This window comes from Callithrix jacchus, chromosome 2 (genome assembly GCF_049354715.1).
Source record: "Callithrix jacchus isolate 240 chromosome 2, calJac240_pri, whole genome shotgun sequence".
NCBI lineage: Eukaryota > Metazoa > Chordata > Mammalia > Primates > Cebidae > Callithrix > Callithrix jacchus.
In genome coordinates, this window is record NC_133503.1 from 119,724,873 (window position 1) to 119,751,848 (window position 26,976).

Here is a 26,976-nt window from a genome sequence, read left to right on the forward strand (position 1 = left end):
AATTCATGTATTTTAGCCAAGTATGTAGTCATTTATTCCAAATGGGCCAATTTGTTCCAAGTAGACCACCATTTGGAAAGTTTTAAGACTTTTTAAAACATGCTGAAATAATCAGAACGTTAGATTCTAACTGTGAAAAGTCCACTGAGCCTAGACTTAATTATTTCAAAAGAATGAAGGAGACATCCTGGATCAGCAGACAATGCGTTTAAACAGAGAGCTGGTCTGACAAATCCATAAACAAACGTGAATGTATGGGGATAAACCAGTGACAAATCCATAAACAAACACAAGATTTATGAGAACAAACCAGTGTTGTGTCATATAAACTCTAGGGTAAAAAAGAAAGGTTTACTAGTTTACCTAGAAATTATTCTTAAATCTTTAAACCATATCATTTCTTAAGATGTATCTTAAGTGATCTTAAGAATCTTAAGATCACTTCTTAAGATTCTTTTGTTAACAGGGATAATTATCAACTGGTTGAGCTCAGTGGTCTTGGTTTTGTACTTTTTTTAAAGGAAAAACAGAATGTACTATAAATATAGGCTGCAATATGAAAGTCACACCAATAGGCCTGGGTTTTTAGATAAGTTGATTATAATCCAGTTACCATCACACATCTGCAGGTGATTTAATGGAATTGTAGGCAAAGTAAAACTAGAGTAAAATAAACTTCTGTTAGTGTTGCCTAACTACTGAAGATGCAAACAAGCTGTACCTTTTTTGTGACTTTCATTTATTGAAATCACTTTACAAAAATCAATAGATCTTTTTGATTAAGACCCTAAGACATCAGATATCGAAGTAAGCTGGAAGACAGAAAGCATCAGAGCAACTTGTGAAAACTACATGGCAGAGAACAGGCTAGATATCCTTACATGTCAAGGGCATTAAACAGAAAGAGAGAAGTGAAGTTTAGAAAAATAAAGGTTTTGTTTTCTTTATTTTTTTGGCACGCACTTGTATAGGAAAAAGAACAAGATACCTACAATTGCGCTATGTAGAAGTAACTGTGTGCCCCTGGAGTTGGGGGAAAGGGATGAAGAGTTCTGGTTTTGATCCCTGTTTGGAAAATCTCCAATGCGAGAGACAGGCTGGCTTGCCACTCCAGCAGCAGGCTAGAAAATGAGGTGGTTAGGCTGGGTAAACTTGTACTTCAGTAGTTTATTGGGTCAATGTATTGCACAGGTGTATCTGGTACACTGTACAAGAGAGAACTAGAATGACATGATACTAGTTCTTGTCTGATGGAACCTTCTAGAATGGCCATTAGGCCTCAGGAGAGATTAAGTGAAAGATACTGTGTTGCTAGAGATTGTGCAAATCATCAGCAACTGTCCAGAGGATGGCAGCCAACTTATAACAGTACCAATTAAATAAAGATGCCAGTATTTTCCTGCCTTTCTTCCATATTTTTCCTCCCCATGTTCCAACCCAGGAGAGCCAGAAATAAAGATTAATTAGCAGAAGTGTAAAGAGGCAGCAAAAAAGAGGCTAACCACACCCTCTTCCCTAAACTTTATGCTTTAGTAAGTCCTTGCTGTTGGAAGGATAGTAGTTGTAACCAAATCAAGTTAGCAACTTTGACAATCCCATGGGACTAGATTTTTAAATAATTGAGTCAAGACTGTGTGATTTACAGTAATCATAATGCTTTCTATTTCCAAAGACTTATTAGAAGTTTAAGAAGTTTTCTAAGGTTTTACTCAGTGGCAGAGGTTTCTTCCATTGAACAAATTATAAAGAAACAATCAGTGGCAAATAGTATCACTTTATGATTAGACCTCATGAATCCTAACATATCAGTTACATTGTGATGGTTAATATTGAGCATCACCTTGATTGGATTAAAGGATCAAAGTATTGTTCCTGGGTGTGTCTGTCAGGGTGTTGCCAAAGAAGATTAACACTTGAGTCAGTGGACTGGGAAAGGCAGGCCCACCCTCCATCTGGGTGGGTACAATCTGATCAGCTGCCAGCACAGCCAGAATAAGAGTAGGCAGAACATAGATTAGACTGGCTTAGCCTCCAAGCCTACATCTTTCTCCCACGTGGATGCTTCCTGGACTTGAACATCAGACTCCAAGTTCTTCAGCTTTAGGACTTGGACTGGCTTCTTTGCACCTCAGCTTGCAGAGAGCCTATTTTGGGACTGTATCCTGTGAATGTGTGCGTTAATACTCCTTAATAAACTCCCTTTATATATACATCTATCCTCTTAGTTCTGTCCCTCTAGAGAACCCTAATACATACACGTAAAGAGAAAAATTATGGATAAATAAAGGATGCTATCTTTTTTTTTTATAACAACAAGGGAACTGCTTGGCTAAGAAATTTGTCCAGTTATTAGGTATGGCAACTAGAGCTCAAATTCAGATCTCTGAACTCCCAGATCAGTACTATTTTACTCTACAATGGTCACCACACTGTTTTTCTTAGTGGTTGTACCAGTTTACATTTCCAGCAGCAGTATAGAAGTGTTCCCTGTTCACGACATCCATGCCAATATCTATTATTTATTTCATTTTTGATTATGGCCATTCTTGCAGGAGTAAGGTGCTATTGCACTGTGGTTTGTACTTCCCTGATCATTAGTGATATTGAGCATTTTTTTGTGTTTGTTGGCCATTTGTATATCTTCTTTTGAGAACTGTCTATTCATGTCCTTAGCCCACTTTTGCATGAGTTTTTTTTTCTTGCTAAAATTATCCCAGGACCACTTGTTGAATAGGGTGTTTTTTCTCCACTTTGTTTTTGTTTGCTTTGTCGTAGATTAGTTGGCTGCACTTGGCTTTAGTTCTGGGTTTTCTATTCTGTTCCATTAGTCTATGTGCCTATTTTATACCACTTCCATGCTGTTCTGGTGACTATGGCCTTAGAGCATAGTTTGAAATCAGGCAATGTGATCCCTCCAAATTTGTTCTTTTTGCTTACTCCTGCTTTGGCTATGTGGGCTCTTTTTTTATTCCATATGAATTTTAGGATTGTTTTTTCTAGTTCTGTGAAGAATGATGGTGATATTTTGATGGGAACTGCACTAAATTTGTAGATTGTTTTTGACAGTATGGTCATTTTCACAATATTGATTCTACCCATCCATGGACATGGATGTGTTTCCATTTGTTTGTGTTGTCTATGATTTCTTTTAGCAGTGTTTTGTAGTTTTCTTGTAGAGATCTTTCACTCCTTGGTCAGGTATATTCCTAAGCATTTTATTATTATTATTATTATTTTGCAGCTATTATAAGAGGTGTTGAGTTCTTGATTTGATTCTCAGCTTGGTTGCTGTTGGTGTATAGAAGAGCTACTGATTTGTGTGCATTAATTTTGTATCCAGAAATGTTGCTGAATTCTTTTATCAGTTCTAGAAACTTTCTGGAGAAGTCTTTAGGGTTACCTAGGTAAACAATCACATCATCAGCAAATAGTAACAGTTTGACTTCCTCTTTGCTGATTTGAATGCCCTTTATTTCTTTCTCCTGCCTTACTGCCCCAGCTAAGACTTCCAGTGCTATGTTGAAGAGAAGTGGTGAGAGTGGGCATCCTTGTCTTGTTCCATTTCTCAGAGGGAATGCTTTCAACTTTCCCCCCATTCAATATTATGTTGACTGTGGGTTTTTCACAAGGGATACTGGCATATCCCTTGTATGCCAATTTTGCTGAGAGTTTTAATCATAAAGAAATGCTGGATTTTGTCAATTTTTTTTCTGTATCTACTGGGATGATCGTGTGATTCTTCCTTTCAATTTTGCTTATGTGGCATATCACATTTATTGACTCGCATGTGTTAAACCATCCCTGAATCCCTTGATCATGGTGGACTATGTTTTTGATATGTTGCTGGATTTGGTTAGCTAGTATTTTGTTAAGGATTTTTGCATCTAGGAATATTGGTCTGTAGTTTTCTTTTTGGTTATGTCCTTTCCTGGTTTTGGTGTAAGGGTGATACTGGCTTCATAGAACAATTTAGGGAGGATTCCCTCTTTCTCTATCTTGTGGAATAGTGTCAATAGGATTGGTACCAATTCTTCTTTTTGAATGTCTGCTATAATTTGCCCATTTTTATCTTTGATCAAGCTGTGTTCTGTGCATGGAATGTTCTCTTTTCCTTCCAAATTGCCTAACAAAATGCTTTTCATCCTTTAATGCTTGTCTAAAGGATCACTCTCTTCTTGTGTTTTCAATCACCTACAACAATCATCCTACATCTGAATTTCTTTAGAAACTAATGATTTACTAATGTGTATGGATTTCTTACAGTTTTTTTGTCTTGTAGATCTAAACAGAGTATACGCTTTTCAAGAACAGAACTTTAGCTTATGTGTTTTTGTATCCCACTTAACGCTAAGCATATTGGTACTTAATAAAGGTTCAAGAAAGAAGAGACATTTATTCTTTGATCTTTAAGGTACTGTCAGTGTGTATCTAAATAAAATTTCAAAAGGCAAAGTCAATTTATTTTTGTTTGACATTATTTAAATAACAGTATCAAAGCAAGTGCAATTCTGGTGTGGGTTGGGAGGTCTTCCATTTTTCTGACATTCTCCATTTTTACCTAACCTGCTTAGATTAAACAGCCTTTGGCTATTTTTTTTTTTTTTTTTTTTTTTGTGACGGAGTTTTCGCTCTTGTTACCCAGGCTGGAGTGCAATGGCGTGATCTCGGCTCACTGCAACCTCCGCCTCCTGGGTTCAGGAAATTCTCCTGCCTCAGCCTCCTGAGAAGCTAGGATTACAGGCACACGCCACCATGCCCAGCTAATTTTTTATATTTTTAGTAGAGACGGGGTTTTCCCATGTTGACCTGGATGGTCTCGATCTCTTGACCTCGTGATCCACCCGCCTCGGCCTCCCAAAGTGCTGAGCCTTTGGCTATTTTACACTGTGGTATGTGGTAAAGCAAAGCAACAGCTCTAACAATTCATTGTTGAATGATTCAAAATTGAAAATAAGAAAGTACTTTTAATAGCAATACTGAAAAAAATGCACACAAGTGATTTTAAAGTGATTACTTTAAAAAGTGACTCTTTCTTTACCAGTGAAAGTGTTATCATTTTCGTATGTAGAGAACTATCTTAAATTAAACCTGCACTATTTTTTTCTGCTTCAGGTGTATGTTTTACTTCATTTATACTGAAAATATAATTGACTTTGAGAAGTCAAACTAAAAGGTCAGGCTTATGTTGTGAATCACTATAGACACTCTTAAGTGTTTCATATGAGCTTAGTGTTCAATTCATTGCAAGCACAGCGTAAACCAGAATCTAATTTATCTTGCAGTAATTCTAATTTTGTGCTCTATAGAGTTCTGATGGATTAACGTATCTACAGAAATGCATTCTAATATAGACATCTTTCTATAATAATCTCTTCATTCATTCTCCAAATATTTGTTGAGCAGCTACTACGTACATACCAGACACTATTCTAGACTCTAGGCATACAGTCCTATACAAAAGACCTCACTAAGATTACTTTCTTTTTGAAGAAACAAGAGTTCAAAATATAAAATAAATGTAAATATAATATTAGATGGTGATCTGGACTTTAAAAAAATAAAGCAGCAAATAGGAAGAGTGAATAAGATGACCAGGAAAGGCCTCTTTGAGGAATGACATTTGGAGGTGTCACGCCACATGAAGTCTGAAAGAACATTCTAGATAGAAGAGGCAGCAAATGCAAAGCGTTGAGATATAAGCAGCTATACAAATATCTAACCTTTAAGTATTGCCCACTAAGTGCCAAGCACTCTTCTCAGTAATCACTTAGAATAACTTATTTAATCATCACAATAATCCTAAGAGATAATTACTAGAATTATCATCCCCATTTTATAAATGGAGGAACTGAGGCACAGAGAGATTATTTAACTTCTCAAGGTTAAATTCTAGGAGGAGGCAGATCCAGACTTCAAACCCAAGCAGTTGGTCTGGCTCCCGAGTCCCTGCTCTAACCACTGTGTACACTGCTTCTCCAAACAAAAAGGCTGCTGGGGCAGGGCACTGAGCAATGTCTCCTTAAAAAATGGTAACAAGAACCTCTAGAGCCTCAAAGAGTATCACCATCAAGATATAGGAATATTAGTTTTTTTAAAAGTAGGGTTTATCAGCTTGAACCTGACAAACTTTTAAGTATTAAGTATTGATACAATATTTAAGATAACTATATCTGGAAAAGAGATTCCTCTAGAAGAATATGAACACAAATGGATTTGTATCCAGACAACGGACAACTCTACCGTATTACAGCCAAGAACACACTGTAGATTTACTCCTTTGATTACATCTGAAATAATGAAGTAGAGATGAAACTTTGGTGCCTCTTCTCATAAGAGTTACATCTGACTTTCCCAGATGGTGAACAGGAAATTGCAGATACACAGTGAACTGGGGATAAAGCAACCATACAAAGCTCAGACTGTTGCTGAGCAAACATTAATAAAAATGCTTGGAGTTACTACTGGCTCGAACTATAGCTTGTTTGTTCTCTTGGGAAGGAAAAAAAATACCCAGAAATCAAGTTTTAAGGATCTCAATAAAGAGTTGAAGCCAAACAGTAAACCCTTTCAGCACTCTGAATCACATGTGAAACTGTCATGGAGGCTGCTTTCTAGGGTGCCTCCCATTTACGGGTCTACAAGTTTGTTAAAACCCTAACACTCATAATTTAATGACTACACAAAGGAAACAAGAGAGAGATTGTTTGCTAATGTGGAGGGCATTATTTTTAAAAGGTTGCTGTATTTTCTAATACTGAAATTCAATTCAGATTAAATTATCCTGATTTAATACTTAAAGATAACTGTCTGCAATGTGATTGGCTAAAACCCTGAACACATTGCTTAGGCAATATAACATTTGTTTGAACATCCTAGGAGGCAGGCATGTCTCCTTATGTCCAAGGGACAGCTCTCGCCCAGCTGCTAATGATATAAAACAATTTACTTGGTGACTGTAAGAAAGCTGTTGTTTTAAATATATCAACTGTACTGTGATATTTATTATAATTCCTTATCATTCGTGGTGACTCCCACCGGTATGACTCTGTTTTTATTATTTAAGATAAAAATAATTTTCTGTAGCAAAGCATAATCTTTTCATCATGCTACTTGGTTCAGAGAAGTGCAGGCAGAGCTTAAGGAGATATTTGAATGGAATGACTGTGTCTTCCTTGGTCAGTGGTGAATGGATTAGAGTAATTAGATCACAGTAAATCAATCAAACTGACTAAGAGCCTCAAGCTCAAAACATCCGTAAAGCAGTTAAATAACTTCCAAATTTCTTCGTCCTTAAAAATACTTCCTAATGGAGAGCTAATTTTAGCCACATCTCCTAAAGTTATCCTCAACTGTAATACTTTCCATAAATAAGGAAAAATGAACATATTACACATGTGTTTAATGTCTGTGTTGAGTTTGTTCCTAGAGCATCATGAAAATGGTCAACCAATTTACTCTCGAGACAGAATGAGGCAGAGTTTATACTGACCAATTGACACTAATATTGATGTTAAGATACGCCTCTGAAAACTCTCCCCTAGCTTCAGAAAACGGAAATTCTTTCAGGTAGGTTTTATGTCAGTTTCTGCCATAAAAAGGTTATTTCAAATTGAACAAGTCTCTCTCTCTCTCTCTCTTTTAAAATTATACTTTAAGTTCTGGGATATATGTACAGAACATGCAGGTTTGTTACATAGGTATACACGTGCCATGGTGGTTTGCTGCACTCATCAACCCATCATCTACATTAGGTATTTCTCCTAATGCTATCCCTCCCCTAGCACTCCACCCCTTGATAGGCCCCAGTGTGTGATGTTCCCCTCCCTGTGTCCATGGGTTCTCATTGTTCAACTCCCACTTAAGAGTGAGAATATGTGGTGTTTGGTTTTCGTTCCTGTGTTAGTTTGCTGAGAATGATGGTTTCCAGCTTCATCCATGTCCCTGCAAAGGACATGATCTCATTACTTTTTATGGCTGCATAGTATTCCATGGTATATATGTGCTGCATTTTCTTTCTTTTTTTTTTTTTTTGCCAATCAGTTTGAGCTTATGAGGTTGCTCAGGTTAGCCTTGAACTGATGACCTCGCCTTCGCGAGCGCCATGACCTCTGGTGGGAGCCACTTTGGACCCCGTGCTGCATTTTCTTTATCCAGTCTATCATTGATGGGCATTTGGATTGGTTCCAAGTCTTTGCTACTGTGAATAGTGCTGCAATAAACATATGTATGCATATGTCTTTATAGTAGAATGATTTATAATCCTTTGAGTATATACCCAGTAACGGGATTGCTGAGTCAAATAGTATCTCTGGTTCTAGATCCTTGAGGAATCACCACACTGTCTTCCATAATGGTTGAACTAATTTACACTCTCACTAACAGTGTAATTGGGCAAGTCTCTTAACGTAATTAGGTCTCAATCACTTTATCACCTAAATAATGAGATAACTAAAGAAGAGAAGATTGAGTAAAAGATGGCCCTTAAGCTTCTTTACTGAACCTAAACTCCATTGCTCAATTCCATGATGACCTGGATGCAATATTGAGTCTATTCATAACAGTGCTATGACCATATGCTTTGTATTCAGTGTAACTTACAATATTAAGAAACCTCATCTTTCATAATTACTCCTAAAATGAATGCTTAGTTGATGATAATAGATGGAGACAATGGATCAGATGATCCAAAATTTTCAATAACTAGAAATTATATCAGTATCTTGTTGTCATCATCTTTTCTTAGATTGCTAGCACATCTAGCTTCTATTCACTGAAAACACAGCAGCTAGAAAGTTGTCAGTCTATGTATAATGCCATGTATGTATGATGACAGCACCAGTATAAATGTAATACTCGTTAAGCAGATCCATAAAACAGATTTCCTATATAGATAATTAACAACTAAGTGAAATACAAATTAACATTGACACATACTAAGCAAATATTTTAGAGACCATTATGATCCAGCCCATCTTATGCAAATGTGCAAATAACACAGGATTCCTGGCCTCATGAAGCATATAGTCATCTAACTGGTCACTCAAGCAGCACAGCGCCCCAAGGTCCAAATGTATGAGAAGGAACTCTATTTTAAAAGATCGCAGAGAAGGCTTGAAATTCATTCAAAGAGTTATTAACTCCAAGTTAAAAAATATTTCTCTCTAATATAAATATTTTGCACACCTGCTTGAACTTCTTTTATTCTGCTTTATTTTGAGCATGAATGCAGAGAAAAATAGCTACTTTTTTCCTGAATTGAAATCATATATGTAAAAGCATTATGTTTCTCTTTTACTACTGTCATAATTTAATATATTTTATCCTCCTCAAAGGGCTTTATTTTGCATAGACAAAACACTACATACATATTTATTGATTTTTAAATTTAATTTCTATCCATTACTCATCTTCATAGAGTTCTTCTGGATCTTTCCAATTGTTTTCAGTTTTTTTCTTTAGCTTAGGAGTTCCACCTCAAATACAAGGATCTAATTTAAGAGTAGTAAAATAGCAAAATTAAACCATCATTCCAATATTCTAGACATGGGTTTTATTCATCCTTGTACCTCTTTGTTTTCAAAACTTTGACACCTACTGATTCACAGGCAACATACTACAGTCTTTCCATCTTTTCATAAGTATTACTGCGGAATTACCTTTTATTCATTTTATATCAATGTACCTTGTCTTAACCTTCCACATCTGCAATTCTACACTGGCCTGTATTGAAGTGATTCTGTGATGTTTCAGCTCTTTCCCAATGTACTTGTCTGCAGTGGATATTTATTATTTGTTTGTCAGTTTGCATGCTCATCCATCTTTACTTCCCAGTGTTCTGGGATAAAATACCCTCTTCTTGGGGAGATCAGATTAGAACCAGAACCAAATATGATTCCAGTTGGACTGGCCAAGGCAAGCAGGTGACACAACTTTGGTTCAGAGGTGAATACATGACTCAAACAGTTGTCCTAATTTTCATGGTCAGAAAGCAAGACACTTTTCCATTGGAAATCAGACGGACTGTGTAGGCCTAGAGCTACCAGTGACTTCCTTTTGTACTTCAGGAAGAAAGTCTGCCCAATAACAAAGGTAACAAGGGACTCCAGAAGGGAGTCATGGAGCAAGACAGCAGCGTGATGACATCTTGGGTATCTACAGCTGCCCGTCTTACCCTGATCTGAAAGTGTTTACTTATTTGAGCTACACATTTTCTTATGCTAGCTTGAGTTGGATTTTTGTCAACTGCATTTTAAATACTCCAAGAAAATGCTTTTAGTAGTTTCTTAATCCTAAGGAATTACTTACATATTGGAAGCACCAGGTTCAATATTTGATGTGGTTAAATATCAACTACATATTCAGAATATCTGTGGGTAGTAAGAGCATACTTTTTTCAGCATGAGAAAAGGACATATGCCTCATTAGAATCAACAGAGGGAGCACTAATGATGGCATCACACCCGGTGTAAATTATACAGCTTTAAAGGGATCATATTGGCAAAATTTGAGGTGCAATTTTTGACCAACTGATAGCACAAAGGTATTCTTTCTTCTACGAATTCAAGTAAAAACTACCTGTATATTGAGGTGAGTGTGACATCTCAATTCCCTAGAGCGCATCTTTTATCTGTACCAAAGTTAGTTCTTAGGGGTCTGGAGAGAATCAGGTTCCCTGTGTGTATATATCTAAGTTGCTTGCTGTCACTGAAATAGAAGTGAATTTATGAGATAAATCCCCAAGAGGCTAGTTAATTCTTTCTAGGCACTCTGCCTGCACTGTTGCCCATGCCAGAAATCTGAGAACCATCCACAACTTTCTTTTTCTCCCTCTAGATCAAATCAATCACCCAGGTCCGTCAACTACGCTTTATAAAAATATTTTTTTAATCTATTCATTTCTCTTCATCTATACTGTCATTGTCTGCAGCCAGTTTACTATCACCTCTTGCTGGGCTTATAACAATAAGCTCTCAATTCCAATGTCTTCATTCACCCTTTCCCCTACAACCAATCCTTCATACAACAATGGAGGGCCATTCTAAAATGCTAATATAATGAGGTAATTCTCTTTCTTAACCTTCCACTGCCTTTGCATTGCCATCAGAATCAAGTTCAGAATCCAATCTGGCTCCTGCTATCTTACACTGCTTTAGTAATCCTGGCTTTCTTGTAGTTTCTCTAATAATACAGGGTTCCTTCATTCAATAGGGTCTTCCTTCTACCCAGAATATTGTATTCCCTACTCTTCACCTGATAATTACCACCAGAGGTAAAGTATCTGAAATGCTTGGGACCAAAACTGTTTTAGATTTTGGATTTTTTTCAGATTTTGGAATATCTGCATATACATAATGAGATATCTTAGGGATAGAACCTAAGTCGAAACACAGAATTCATTTATGTTTCATGTATACCTTACATACATAGCCTAAAGTTACTTTTGTACAGCAATTTTAATACTTTTGTACATGAAACAAAGTTTGACTGCATTTTGACTGTGGCCTGTCACATGAGGTCAAGTGTGAAAGTTTACACTTGTGATGTCATGTTGACACTCAAAAAGTCTTGGATTTTGGAGTGTTTCAGTTTTTAGATTAGAGATGCTCAACCTTACTCTGTCCGTTAGGCTTTGTTTTCAAATTTTACTTCCTCAGGGACACTTTCTTGGGTATCATAAACTAGATGAAGTTCCTCAATATATAATTTCATGAATCTGCTTCATTTCTTCTGGTGAAACTTACCTAAATTGCAATTAATCATTTTATGGCTTATCTGTTTAAAGCCTGTCACTATCACCAGACTGTTAGCTCCCTGAAGGCAAATATTACATATATCTTGTTCTTTTCTCATTCCTTTGATTACAGTGAAGAGATTATTAGTTATCTATACATCCATCCATATAACTAACTTTATCCCTTCTCCCCCAAAATAATATATGACAATATTTTCCCTTCCAGACTTGATAGGACAAACATTGGGAGGCAATTCTTTAAAGGTTTCTTTGTTTCTGGATGGCTTGGAGGCAGAGGCACTGATGGCTTTCATTCTTGACAAATTTTTTTTAGGAATATATGATCTACTTTGGAGGATAGAGACAGTTGCTTTCTCCTAAAGCAGACAGTAGATTTGCTTATTGTCTAGTAAAAAGATGTATCCTTCTACTGCAAAGATCAGGCATGTGTGCTTGTAGCTGTTATAAAAGATTGGGCTTTCCTAAACTTGGATATCTTTAGCTGTGATGCAAATCCACTGTGTGCATAGCATCCACCTTTGTGATGCCTGCCTGGGTCTCTGGGGAACGGAGAACTGATGCGAACATGGAGCTGTGCTGCATGCGGTGCCACGAATGATAAAATTGCTTTGTCCCTGAGCCAGAAAGTTCCTATCTGTCAGTCCAGGCTAACTTGTTAGCTAGCAATAAGGGTAGCATTTCAGATCCATCAGAGTCCCTGACAACAAAAAGGTCATCTAAGTTGTGTAATCTGTACATTTAAAAATATTTTATTTTTATTTTCTTGCATTTCATTTCCTGCCAGAAACTCTTAAGCAAGGGATTTTTAATCTGAGGTGTAAGAATGAGCTTCATGGGCATTGTGAATCCATGAATAATCCCTATTTTAACATAGTTCCTTTTAAAAACAATTAAATATATATATATATATATATATATATATATATATATATATAGAGAGAGAGAGAGAGAGAGAGAGAGAGAGAGAGAGAGAGAGAGTTTTGCTCTGTCATCTATGTTTGAGTGCAGTTGTATGATCATAGATTACTTCAACTCCAATTCCTGGGCTCAAGTGATCCTGCCTCACCTCTCTAGCAACTAGGACTATAGGTGCTCACCAGCACACCTGGCTAAGTTTTTTATTTTTTGTAGAGACAGGCTGTTGCTTTGGTGCCCAGGGTAGTCTAGAACTTCGGGCCTCAAGGAATCCTCCTGCCTTAACCTTCCAAACTGTTAGAATTACAGGTGTGAGCCACTGTACCCAGCATTAACATAGCTCTTGAAATCAGTAAGTTACTTTTATCAGATTTTCTAACGAGTGAGAAAAAAATACTAAGAGTCGTTTAAGGATACATGCCTTACCTTCTTATGTGAAGTATATTGTGAATTCATTTAGTGTGTATTTGAATACATTTAAACATAATGATTTCATTAAGTATATTTTTAACATCAGATATCTACAACACTTAATTTAAAACCCTCATCTGTCAGCTTCCTTTATCTTGAATTTTAATTCTTGAGATTTTGTGTGTAGTGTAAGTAAGTGAACCTTAGCTGGCACATGTATACAGTGCCTACTAGGTGCTAGGCATAGTTGTAAGATATATATATATATAGTGAACCTTCTAGGTGATCACTATTTTAACATAGTCCTCTTTAAAAACAATTTTTTTTTTGAGGCAGGGTCTTGTTCTGTCATCCACGTTTAAGTGCAGTTGCATGATCATAGGTCACTGCAGACTCCAACTTCTGGGTTTAAGTGATAAACTTACAATATTACTTACAATATCCATATGAGGTAGAAATTATTATTGTTATTATTATTATTTGATGCCACAGATGAGGAAACCAAAGAACAGAGAGGTTAAATAACTTGTCTAAGGTCACACCAGCTAATAAGTGATGGAGGAAGATTTGAAACTAGGCAGGTAGATACATGATTTCACCTATAATAGTCTTGAATTGGCTTCTCAATTCAAGATATTTTTAGATTTATTTTGCTCTAACTAAATTAACCTAGTAAATAATATAAATATAAAATAATAATTTACCATTCACAATTATATTCTTGAAATTTTCACTATCTAATAAAACCTAAGTTAGTAATATCAAAGCATTTCAGAAAATTGAGGTTAAGCAAAAAGTAGTAAAATCATTCTAAAATATATATTGGGGAAGAGAAAAATATTATTTTAAAATCTTATAAACAGAATTCTTCTCGGGGAAATAATTTGTTTAGCAAAACTCCTTAATTGGCCATTGGGAAGTAAGTGCATGGGCCTCAATACAAAGACAAGGTGACACCAAGAGAAGATGGATTTGCTCTTCAACAGAAAGTGAGGAAAATTTGGTTTCTTTCCAGAAACAGCTCAAGAGGGAGGCAGTGAGAATTAAGGACATAAAAAAGGGTGGATGGCATAGAACATACGGTGGCAGGCTGGATGATGGAAGGATAGGGCTGGAAGGAGAAACAGAGCCATTGCAAAAGTCCCTATATTACAGATGACAGGGAAAGCTTTAAAATTAAGGATGTTAGTCTGGACACAGTGGCTTACATCTGAGATCCCAGTGCTTTGGGAGGCCAAGGTGGGAGGATTTCTTGAGGCCAGGAGTTGGAGAATAGCCTGGTCAACATAGTGAGACCCTGCCTCTACAAAAAAATAACAAAATTAGCGTGCCTGTAGTCCTACCTACTGGGAAGGCCGAGGTGGGAGGACCACTTGAACCTGGCCGTTTGAGGCTGCAGTGAGCTATGATCATGCCACTGCACTCCAGCCTTGGCAACATAACAGAGGGGAAGAAAGGATGTCCACCAAAACACCCATTATGCTGTTTAGTCTGCTTGCCACTCTGACTTACACTTTTAGAATTTGGCAGGATGCAAAAAAGCAAAAGGAGTCTGTGTTTCATGTCTCTGTGGATAAGAGAGAAAGAGAAGAAAACACCTGCAAGAAGCTAGAATCAGAGTGGAGAGGGAGAATACAGGGAAAGCAGAAATCCAAAACACAAGTTTCCACAGAGATACTGGTAAGGACACTGTACTCCCTGCTTTTCTTGTGATGAGGAATTATGCCAAGCTCTCAATACTTTTATATGGAAGGATGACCTTAGGGGGATGTAGTACTTGATAGATAAAACTTCTAAGAACACATACTTTTCTAAAATAACTAGAATAATGAATGTTAATAATCTATCATGACACATTACCCTTCTTGAATCTCTCTTCAAATGTTCAGGAAACTTTGTTCAGTCTAACCAATGAGGCAGATTTTTCCATGAGTTTTGTGTTATGTAGATTTTTAATCTGCTTAATTTTGTACACCAGACCTTATTAGATTGAAATGTAATGTGTTTGTCCTTAGGCTGACCTTGGCTGGTTTTCACAAGCCTCAGCAAAACGCTTAGGTAACTTCCCAGCCTATACTAGATTTGGTCTTCTAGCTATATTTTGGAAGATTTGGAGGACAGAAAACAATCACACCAAATACTAACTTTAAATTTTAAAAAATGTGGTATCTATTGATAAAGTCAGGTTATCTCGAAACTGTAGTTGGTCAGGAATTTCTGCATGCTTTATTTCTCCTACATTAGGAAATCAAAATATTTGGTGACTTTTAAATAAGAGAAACAGAAATGTAAAATGAACAATGTCTCTGAATAATACAGTACTCAGAATATGAAAAAATATCATTAAGATTTGAATATCTGTTAAATGTAAAAATGTGAAAGATGGATTTTGAATCGATAGGGTTGACAGTACCAATGTGTAAGAATCTCCCACCTCAGCCTTAAATAAATAAATTGCTTAAAAAATAAAGAATAATACAATCGGGAATTTATCATCTAACTCAAAATTTGGAATCATAAATCGTCATGTGCCAAAGATAAAGCCACAACAAAATGTCACACTGGTTAATAGGACTGAAGTCCTGCAATTCACAGAGCAATCAGAACTGGGGAGGACAGGGTTTAATACCTGTAAGGAGCTGTCTGGGCCCTGTTTGCACATCGCTGGAACTGAATTACATGCAGACACCTAGGAGCCATGAATGGCTGCCAAAAGCATGAACAGGGAATCAGAAAAACGTTTGCTCACTGCCTGGGGAGAATGGTGAAGAGTTACCAGTCAGAAACCTGAACTCCAAACCTTGACCCATGTAGAGATGGCATCCAAATTCACACTATTCACATAGATCAGGAACATGAAGCTGAAAAGTTAAGACAAAACTGCTCTGGAACCTTTAAATTACATAGGACCCCCATCAAAGGGCACAAGGAATTCCTATAGAAAACTCTTCTCTAGTCACACTTATAATTTAAAAAATTATAAACCACAGAAGGAAATAAAAGTCCTTGTATCATCCAAGAAGAAGATACAGACATTATTAACTTAAAATATTTTTAAGTATATATATTTTAAAAACCATACAAATTTGTAAACAAAAAAGTGGAGTGTTTAATCACATCAATGGAAGGAAAGCAAAAAAAGAAGCTAACAAAAAGCTCAGTGCATAGAAAACACAAAGTGAGTTAGTAGAAATAACTCAATGTTTATTAGCAATCAAAATAACTGTAAATGTATAAATCCCACTAACAGGGCTCTAGATTTAATGTAAACAAATCCAGATCTGTGCCATATCAAATTTACCTAAAATAATGAATGACCCTTAAAGTTTAAAGTAAATGGCCAGGAAATGCTACAGCAGAACAGAAAGCTGGGGTAGTAATACCAATAGGAAATCATGTACAAAGTAAGGCTTTAAAACACTCATAGATGTTAAAAAAAAAAAGTCAAAAACAATTTCCCCAGAAGATACAACTATGTGGATCTATATGCATCTAAGAAAACGGCCTCAAAATATATAATTCAAACAGTAATATAAAGTAACACTTACAAATCCAAAACCATAATGGGAGATTTTGTTTCTTTCAGAAACTGACAGATTAAGTTGAGAAAAACAAAAACTTAGTAAGGCAAAGAAAGAATAAATTATATAATTAAGAGACTTAGTAAAATATATATAATTATAATTACTGGAACAAAACAGACAAGAAAAAGTGGTTAATGTCTCAACTGTAGAAAGTAGAAAGAAGATAATATTAATGATAGAAGCCGACATGGGTAAAATAAAGACAAATGAAGGCAGCAGAGATAGATGACTCTAATTCATCACTACATGTCTGTTGTTACCACCTTAATCCAAGTGACTGTCATCTTTTGCCTTTACATTGCAATAGCATCATAACTTTTCTACTTGACTTCCATTTATATTTAAAACTTTAAATCAGATATGTCGTTCCTCTCACAGCCTTCTTAAACTCAGGGTCATTATGCTTACCTATTCTGACTTCTCTCTTCTCCCACTCATTCACTCTACTGCAGCCACACTGGCCTCTTTGCAATCCCCAGACATGCCCAGCATGCTCCTGCCTTAGGGCCTTTGCACTGGCTGTTTCCTCCACCAGGAATATTACTTCTGGGATGCTCACATGGCTAACTTTCCTGCCCCCTTTAAATCTTTGCTGAAATCTTATCTTCTCAATAATATATCTCCCCACATTCTTTAAAACTGCAGCTCACATGCTGCTCCCACCATGCAGCACTTCTGATTCTCCTCACTCTGCTTCATTTTTTTCATAGCATTTATTATCTCCTTAACATATCATATAATTATTTTTCTTTTTAAAAAACTTATCTCTGCCTCATAAAATCCTAAAGAGCAGGTATCTAGATTCTATTATTTTTTACTTTTGTAAAAAAGTAACCCAATTAATTAGAGTCTGTCATATCACAACTAATAAAATTTATTGGTCACATAAATGAAATATAATTGTTTAAAGGGCTAATTATTTGAAAAGATAGAATTTTTGGCATTATTGATCATGAGAAGAAAGAAGGCACAAAAACAATGGGACTTAACCTTAGATATAAGAAAATAATATGACTCCCCATATATTTGAATACTTAATAAACTATTATTACTTTATAATAGTACTTAATAAACAATTTCTAAAAAGAACTCTCAAGGGCTAGGGGCCACGCGTGACCCACCACATTCACAGGTTCTTAAATCACTAGTAGTTGGTGCTCCAGACTGGCGGCGCTCACCTTTCTCTAAGCCTGGGGACCTAGGAGATTTACTTTATGGTGGCTTTCTCTGAAATGCCAAAGCCACTAGCTTATTCAGAGCTCTTTAACCGTGGCCATAGGAACAGGAAAGTTTTCGGGACCATTGCACAGAGCATGGAGAATGCCGAATTTCTGTCAGCAGATGAGATGAATTGCAGTGGGATTGTATCTGTTAGCAAGTGCAGCAGCATTTTACTATGTTTTCAAAATCAATGAAACTTATAACAAGATGGTCTTGGAACACATTCAACAGCACCCTGAGGAGCCCTGTAAAGGAACCACATGGACACACTCCTTGAAAGCTCGATTACTCTTTTGCCTTTTTGGTTGTAGACAATTATTTTTCTGATATCTTACTTACAGATGTTTTTGTTCCTTTATTCTTGCATAAGAGCACTGATTCCAAAACACTGAGCTGCATGCCTGGCGGTTATTTGCAATCACCGCCAGGCATTTGTCAAGCTTCTAATCAGATCAGCAGACTACAACTGGTTGACATGTACATTCAGTCATCGTTTTTTCCTTAGGATTACAAAATTGCCAGTACTATATGGAATCTGATCACAAGACTGCAGTTTCTTCTCAGATCTCAGGAAGTTGTGGTGGGGCAGAGGCTTTTCCAAAACACGTGATTAGGGGACTATCTTTATCTGAATAATGAATTTTTAGGTAAAGCTTAAGATAGAGTAATACAATATCATGTTAATTACTTCAGGTTTTGGAAGTTAATCTTGTCTGTTATTTGCATTCTTAACTTGACTAAGTACCTGAATTTCTATTCTACTGTGCAACATAGTGATGATTCAGAAATTTTTACTTTGGGGAAAAAATGAATATGAACATTTCCATTGTGTTAAGTGTAAGAAGGTCCAGACACAATCATAAAATTTAAATTTTATATGAAACAAAAATAAAAATAAAAAGAACTCTCAAAAGTGACTCAATTAAACAGAAAACATAGCTAGACCAAAAATTATTGAAGAAAACAGAGTCAAAATTTACCCTACACCTCCAAAATCAATCAAGTTTTACGAGCAAAAGTTAAACAAATCTTTATGCACAAAGAACCCCATCTTAAACAAATTGTACCGTATCTCACCACTTCATTTTTATATTATAATTTAGACACCAAGAAACCAAAAGCATATGAGAAAGAATAATTATAAACCTGCCTTGCTTAGAATGTACATTCAAAAACCTGAATTAAATATTAATAATTTGAATCCAAGAGTGGACTAAAAGGGTTTATCTAAGCATTTCAAAGACTTTAATATTTGGTATCTATTAATATAATCTCATCATTAGCAGATTAAAGGAGAAATATCATACAGCAGTTAAAAGAGTATGGTGTTGATGCAGGGATAAGCAAATGGAACAGAAGAGAGAGCCTACCCACATGTGAATGGTAATTTTAGTATATGACCAAGTAAATGGGGAAAGATATAACTTAATAAATACTCTTGAGACAATTGGTTATTATTTTTAAAAAGTAGATCCCTCCTTGAAGTCATTTACAAAAATACATTCCAGATAAATAAAATATCTAAGCATAAAAAAAAACTTTGTTTTAGAAAACACCATAAGAGAGTATGACATTGAAATACTGTAGGTGATTTTTGAAATCAAGAGTTAAGGAAAATACTGGTTAATACAACTGTATCAAACTTGAATACTTCACTTGATATACAGAATTTAAAAGACAACAAAAACTAGAAGAGATATTTGCAACATATTTAATTGACAAATGATTATATTTATAAAATAAATTTCTACAAATCAATAAGCAAAAATAAAAACCCATTAGAAAAAAATCGTTGGACAACTATTTGAAAAGAGTAAGATACCATGTGTTGGCGAAGCTGTGGGGATATGCTTCAACATGGCTGGTTATGTATAAATTATTGCAGCCATTTTTTAGAGTAATTTGTCAATATCTACTAATATTTAAGATATCTCTACATGAGGTCAAGCCATTTTATTTCTAGTTACATGTTACAGAGAAACTTTGCACATATATATCTTGAAATGTGTTCATTGAACTACTGTTTAAAACAATGAAAAATTCAGGAAAGTCTACATTTCTATCTATTAATAACTAATAAATTAATAGATAATAGAGAAATAAATTGTATCATATTCATACCTTGGTATAAAATGTAATAGTTTAAGTAAGTCAACTAAAGGTATGCATATCATTTGGAATCACCTCTTAAACATTATATTGATTAAACAGGCAAACTGCTGAAGGATAGGTACATTTGCATAAATTATTTTCTATGTAGTTCATGAAGAATATAAAAAGATAGATGGAAAGAATATAGACCAACATACACAATGTGAAGAAGTAGAATGTGGGGTGAAATTTTATGTAAATCTCTTTGTAAAAACCCTAAAGAAAAAAGTTTTAATGCTTTTGGCCAGGTGTGGTGGCTCTCATCACTTTGTAATCTCATCACTTTGGGAAGTCCAACGGAAGGACCACTTAACCTAGGAGTTCAAGACTAGCCTGGTCAACATAGAAAAACCTGTCTCCACCATAAAATAAAAATTTAAAAATACTTAGCCAAGTGATGATGTGTACCTGTAGTCCTAGCCTCTTGCAAAGGGAAGATTCCCTGATCTCAGGAGTTCAAGGCTGCAGTGAGCCATGATTGCACTATTGCACTCCAGCCTCAGTAACAGAACAAAGCAAGACTCTATTAAAAAAAAATCTAGTGTTTTCACTTGGACTTTGGCTCAGACATGTTGAGTGTCATGATAAATCTGCCTGGAATAGGTAGTGTTTAAAGAGGCTGGTCCTTGATAGTAGAGCTGTCTTAAAACTGGAGCAAGGCAAGACATCTGCCAGGGCAAGACAGTTGCCATGTGCCAGGATGAGTAGGATAGATCTCGTATATTATATAAGTGGTCATGAGTAAATGGCCATAAATACTAAGAAAATATGTTTAGGGGCAGGGTATGGAGTAGGCCAGACAAAAAAAGAGAAAAATGAAAAGATACCAAGACCAACTTTAAAGTTGGTCTATCAAAGCCAGCCTAAAGTCTTTTGTAAATATAGCCAGAAATAAATAAGCAGTCAGTCAAGAAAGAACTGTGAAGTGGATCTGGGTAAATACTATTTTCTTTCACAAACCAGGTCTATAATCCAGGGCACCTTTGCTTCTATGGGGTCAGGTCCTCCCTCTGGGCTTATGGGGAGAGCTGGATATGAGGGAGAAGAGGGAATAGTGGAATTGGTTCATTGTTTCAGGGATTTTGGTAGGAATTCTTTCCTAAACCATGACTCAGATGACCTCAAAGGAGGACTTGGAAGCAGAAGCTCCATTCTTTACTCATAAGTCTATCTTCTCTACTTCTTTTATAAGAAATAACAGCAGAGAAAAGTTGAAGTTCAGCCATTCACTGATTTGAAGTATTTTTTATTTTAAAAAAAGCTGGACCTGAGTAGCAAGTGGGTCACTTGTGTCTTCCAGCATACAAAGCCTGCTATTTAAGAAATCCTGATCTGGAAAATAATTCTCTTAGCAACAAAAGAAAGTCTGCTGGCTTGGTAAAGCTTAGAAACCAGCAGGCTCTTTGCAAAGTTCATCTCAGATTCAGTATTTATACTACCAACAATAATTGTCAATACATTGGACTTACTATTGTACAACACAGGAAAAAGCAATGCTCCTTGTTTATCTTTGGCTGCTGTTTACTTTTAGCTCTGCTGTGGGAAAGAGAACTCAAACAATGCTAAGCTTTCCCTTAATGAGATCCTGATTAGATATTCTGGACCAACATATAAAGCATAGTACACTAAAGCAGGAGAGTAAAAACTAAACTCTTCATCACCCTCTCCTGCAAGCAAAATTGTCAGTTCATTCCAGTTTGCCTTCAGCACAGACAAAGCCATCTCCTCAGTGACTGCCCTTTTTCCAGAGTGCCTGCCCTAACTAGCCCAGTAGCCTTCTTGACTTTCCTTCTCATGCTGTTTTCATATCTTTCAATGTTCTGGGCTGGCCTTGCCATCTTGCTAAACAAAAAAATACACTGACCGTATGTCAACTTCTTAGCACTGCAAATTAACAAAAATCACCAGTGTAGGCATTGTAAAGAGTTTGAGGGATTTAATCTACAAGTTTTCAACCTGTAAAACTAGGGATCTAGGAACTTCATCTGTTTGATTATCAAAGAGGTGAGCAAACATTTTTTAGTCCATTATTTGTTGTATAGATTAGAAGATGAAGAACTGAGAGAGAGATTGCTCCTTTCCTCTAGTTAGAGTTTTTTGTTTTTGGAGACTATGTCCCACTTTGTTGCCCAGGCTAGAGTGCAGTGGCAAAATATTGGTTCACTGCAACCTCTGCCTCCCAGATTCAAGCAATTCTCCTGCCTCAGCCTCCCGCGTAGCTGGGATTACAAGCATGCACCACCATACCTGGCTAATTTTTCTATTTTTGGTAGAGATGGAGTTTTTCCATGTTGGCCAGGCTTGTCTCAAACTCCTGGCCTCAAGTGATCCACCTGTCTCAGCTTCCCAAAGTGCAGGGATTACAGGCATGAGTCACTGCACCCAACCTAGACAGAGAGTTCTTAATGGCAGAGCAAGGACTGGTTTCTGGAACTGTGAGTCTCTGGTCCTGTTCTCACCACCGTACAAAAGTTGAGGTTAACTTATCTTTATGAAGACATTAATTCTTACTTATATCTTACACATTTTAACTGAGGCCTTCAGTGTTAACATCTTTTGTTACCTGCCAGGTCTTTTTGACACTCCTCCAAAATCCACTCACAGCACAAATGGTTCTGTTGCCTATGAGTTCAAGAATGCTCATGTTCAAAGTACCATGAAGCCTCCCCAAGAACTTCCACTTTCCCTCCATAAATGAAATCCAAGGAGGTACCAATCCAAAGTCATGTCTATTTAATAGTGTGTACTTATTTCCCACTGATCCTCAATATCAAGAATAGAGGTTTAATCTTGAAATTGTTCACTTTTCAGGACCTATGTTGGAATGTAGAGAAAGGGAACTGTACTGAGATAGAAGAAAAATATTATTTTGTAATTGAAAGGCAGGATTTTAGAATGGAGGCTTAATTAATATTTACAAAGTAACAAAGCAGTGAAATGATCTTTGACTGGCTTGTTTTTTTGAAAGGCATTGTTTCATGTCCTGCTCAAATGAAATATTTCATATTTCATTTCCTGGCATCATGCTGTTCAGCTCTAAAGCATTTGCAAATATTTAATCTTGTTTGTAAGGCACAGAAGTTTCACAAAGGTTAACAGAACCATGGCCTAATGGTCCAAAGCAAGGACCTTGGCGCAGGTTCAATACCAGCTAAGTTATGTATTGCTAGCTGTGGGACTTCACATTAATTTGATGTAATTTTTTTTAACCTCAGTTTTCTCATTTATAAAATGGGGATGGTGATGATAATAGTACTATTTCACTGTAGCACTTAGTAGTAAGCACTTATGTGTCATTGCCATTATTATTAGATGGCATTTTCTTGAATATTATCTCATCACTAAACTATGCCTAACTCTTCAAGTCTGTCACTCTTGCCTTGTTGAGAACTGAGATGTTTTCCCGTGTTGAAGCTCACCTGCCACTCTTAACAGCATATGCATAGTTTCTGGATTGATCACAGTGAAACAAACAGTAAAACAGCTTTGGTTCACCTCCCTGTTTCGACTATCAGTGAAAGTAACTAGAATAAATGCAATGGAAATGAAAATGTGTGGGTTTGGTGGCCCTTTTCTCTGTTGCTGATTGGTGATCCCCTGGTTCCCAGCTTGCCATTCTGAATGTGCAGCAGAAGGGTGGGGAATGGGCACTCTACTGGCTATGTCTTTTGCCTGTGGCAGTCTCTTGACAAACTGTTTTATCTGACAGCATGCCCTTCCTTTATGTCTCACAAACAGGAAAAATGATCATATGCATCAAAAAGTAATTATATCTGTTATTTCACCTCTATGTCCACAAAGGTCACTGATTTTTATACTAAATCCCATATTCTTTTTGTGTAGTAGCTATGCATCTATTTTAATAATTGTATTAAAATGCTCAACTATCTGGCTTATATAAGACATGGTCTAAAAAAAAAACTCTTTCTTTTGCCCTTAGGCCATATTACTGTTTCTGTAATATGATAGCTCCTGACTTTGCCCTTTGACTACTTGTGTGATTTTTACGCAAGTTATATTCTGCTTGAGGGAAGAGGTGGGAAACTGTGAGTAAGAGGAGTAAGTGCAAAACAGAACAGAGAAGCAGGGGAATGTTAGAGAGAGGGAGAATTAGGCATAACAGGAGTTAAACTGTAATTAATGTGTGGCAGGTGTTTTGGGATGATGAATTGGGAGTGGTCTCAAGGTTGCCAGTGTCGGTCAGAGAAGCTTGCTAATAATCAAGAAGTAGCTTATAACCAAGCTTGTAACCAGGAAGTAGCAGTGGAAACTCTAAAGCCTTTTACCTTGGCACAAATCCCAGGGAAATCGAAGGGGGAGACCCACTGGCTATGAACACCATACTGCGCTATTTGATGCTTTTCATTTGGTAGAATTTTGTTGCCAAGGCTATTGCATCAAATTACTGAAATCTTAGTGGATATAAATTGTCTCATGTGTCACTTAGCCTGGCAGGAAATTTAAAGAGCATGCCTTCTACTGAAAGGAAAGATTTAACTTTAGTCCATTAAAGCAATAAGCAGCATTCTAAACCCTAGGGAGAACACTCATGCTGTAGTTTGTATCTGAGACAACAAAGTAAGTTTTTTCTTAACAACAACAACAAAAGTTTTGGTGGAACCCTGGACCCTTCATTATGAAGTATGCATACAATCAGGGGCATTTTTTTAGGGATTAGGAATTTTACATTTTTAAATGATTTTATATAGTTCAGTTTTGCAAAATGTGTGTGCAACTGAGTACTGCTTTTAATTAAATCCCAGGAGAGAAACAAAGCAACGCCAATTTATAGAGGATGTGAACAAGGGTTTAATGTTTACAAATCCTAAATGTTGGCAGAGTAAGGAGAGCAGTTAATAGAGCAATATTTAGGGTTTATTAACCTACTAAAATGATTCAGGCATACGGAGGTTGCTTCTGTTTCTAAAACAGGATATTATTAACATTCTTCCTTTCTTCCTTCAGACTGAAAATGCCCAAACCTTCAATTTCATTGTCATTCTCCTCTGTCTCAAAGTCATCCAACACTAGACAGGCTGGCCATACAATGGAAGAAATGGCTAAGATCACCAGGAGAATAATTAATTGAGATAAACAGATGTTACAGGCGTGAGTGTCTAGAGAGGAGGAACTCAATCCTGCTGCATGTCAGAATCAGCTGAGGAGATTTTAGAAAATACTCACGCTGAGGACCAAGGCCCTAGGTGCAGAAATCCGTTTAGGATTGGGCCTATGTGTCCGTACTACTTTTAAAGTTTTCCAACTGATTCTACTGTATACTGAAGTTTGAGACATACTGGTTATTTAAGATGAAAAACATGAAAAGATAAACTTGAACTTGAGAGAACTGAGGTTCAGTTACATGTAGGTTACAAGTAACTATATAGTAGTTATTACATTTAGGTTCTAAAAATAAACAAAGATAATATTTTAGAAGCATTTTAGTGATACTGTTTTCATCCTCTCTCTTGTCAGTATAGCCCCTTGAATTTTTGAAAAAGGAAATGTAACTCCAACAGCCTTGCTCATGGCTTCAGGGAAAGCACTGCTAGGACCCTGAGTTCCCTGCCTGCCAAGCCAGCCCTGGAGCTTGGGTGGCCCAGGATCCTTTTGCCATTCTGAAATAGTAACTATGGATGGGTATATGACATATTTCCAAACCTGCTACCAGGGAGCATTTCCAAATATCTTTCACCTAGTATTCTGGCAACTAAACAATTCAAGAAAATAAACCCTAACTCAAAAACCAAATAAAAGAAAAAGAGAGCACATATACCTTTTCATCTGAATACAAGCAATAACTTTATCTCTGGTTATCAGGTATTTGCTTTCCTTTCCATTCCCACTTTATCACCTCACCTTCCTCACTTCCTTACACTATCACAAGGACCTCAGTGCTTTTCACCTGGGCTCTGGTATCTTACCCCTAACTGAGCTTGTGAATAGCTAGATTTAATCTTCTTACTCAAAGTACACAACACTTGTATAAAATTCATCATTTAGCTACACATTATGGTGTTCTGAATCACAAGAGTGCTTTTAATATTTAAGCACTAGCTTTACTAACTGTGAAAATTCAATTTACGTTTGTTTATAAGGAAAGGTTTCTGTTTAAGCATCACTTTTCCATTAAGATCATTAGTTCTTAAGTTTATCTGTGGTATCTTCAATGGGGAAAAACCAATCATTTATATTTTAACCCACACACAAAAAGAAGTAAGCCCTACACAACTGTGGGCTTAATAGTCACTGAAAGATCCATAGGATCCCAAATGTCCTACCCCGAGGCCCTAGGACTTCACGCCTAAATTTACTTATTTTTAGTTCTTGTGTCTCCTTTAAATATGACATTTTAAAATAGCAGCACAGAAAGCTGCAGGCTAAGACTGTAGCTTGTAAACCTGTTGGAACAAATTCATCCCTCACATTAAGGGAAACTAAATTACCATATTTATCTCCCCAAAATCGTTTCCCCACAAGGAATCTAGCTTTTCTGTGACCCAATTTTAGTTGTTCATGAGTGGGGGTGGGGTTCCACAAACTCATGCAGTGGAAACACTTGAAAGATTTATGAGCCTGTAAATGGGTATTAGCCATTTCAAGAAAATACAGGCCAAACCAAACTCTTGGCTGTCTGCATTTACCCTTGATTACAGGAGTTACACAAATAAGACTACACATGTATCTAGAACTTAGAAAATTGCTTAGAGGCTTCTCTTCCCATAAACCTTAAAGCACAGGGAGTGGGCAACCTATATTGAGCCTCTGAATCAAATCTTTTACTGAAATATTTTTTCCTGCCTATTTTTATGGCAGCAAAAAGCCATAGAGAATTTTTGGAGCTCATACTAAACTGTCCCTGATGATAACTTTACTGGTCTCACCATTTGGGCTGCACTGACACTATGAGCAGTTGGATGTACCCAAGCCCAAGCATAAATA

The 26,976-nt window shown here is 36.4% G+C and overlaps 1 protein-coding gene and 1 pseudogene across 9 annotated transcripts in view; one reads left to right on the forward strand and one right to left on the reverse strand.

Annotated features, from left to right (window-relative positions):
- The window catches only part of ADGRV1 (adhesion G protein-coupled receptor V1), a 602,786-nt gene that overhangs the window by 137,292 nt on the left and 438,518 nt on the right, over positions 1-26,976 (reverse strand). The window lies entirely within an intron of this gene.
- On the forward strand, positions 17,877-18,493 carry LOC118151472 (lysosomal enzyme trafficking factor-like; annotated as a pseudogene).